At 46.9% G+C, this 567-nt stretch overlaps 1 non-coding gene across 1 annotated transcript; it reads right to left on the bottom strand.

Moving 5' to 3' along the window:
- Positions 1-216: 216 nt before the first annotated feature.
- Positions 217-298, bottom strand: Trnap-agg. The gene has a single exon. It is a non-coding gene; the product is annotated as a tRNA-Pro (tRNA).
- Between the last annotated feature and the right edge of the window lie 269 nt (positions 299-567).

The following is a 567-nucleotide window of genomic DNA, read 5'->3' on the forward strand; positions in this document are numbered from 1 at the left end:
AACCTCTTCTAAGGGCTTGAGTATGACGCACTGCGACTTGTATTTATATACATATATATCGACTATGCGTGACCTTTGAAACATACGTAGAAAAAAATGTTAATAGTTTTTAGGGGCGAAGCTCCCTAGGGCCAAGCGCCTTGTTCGTCCGGCGTCCGTGCTCACATCGATTGCCATCCCATCTGTCTTCTTAAAAAAAGAAAAAAGAAATGTTTCCGCAGTCGACACGACTCGAACCCGTGCGGGGAGACCTCAATGGATTCCTAGTCCATCGCCTTAACCACTCGGCCACGACTGCGGGACGAGTAGGGGGTTCTGAGATGTGGTATTAACTCAAGAGCTGGGGGTGTCATGGATGAAACGTTGCATGTAGCCGCCCAACGTCTATACAGGAGAGGGCGCTGCAGTCAAATGCGTATATGATCGCGTTAAACTTAAAAATGAGCAATACGAAAAACTCAGCACCATCAGCACTACCTATGAACAAAAGCAGTATCATCAGCACTACCAGAGCTTCGCCCCAATCAACATCAGTCACCACGTGGAGACGGGATCATTTTTTTTGTA

Source organism: Ixodes scapularis, unplaced genomic scaffold, assembly GCF_016920785.2.
Source record: "Ixodes scapularis isolate PalLabHiFi unplaced genomic scaffold, ASM1692078v2 ptg000035l_1__unscaffolded, whole genome shotgun sequence".
Lineage (NCBI taxonomy): Eukaryota > Metazoa > Arthropoda > Arachnida > Ixodida > Ixodidae > Ixodes > Ixodes scapularis.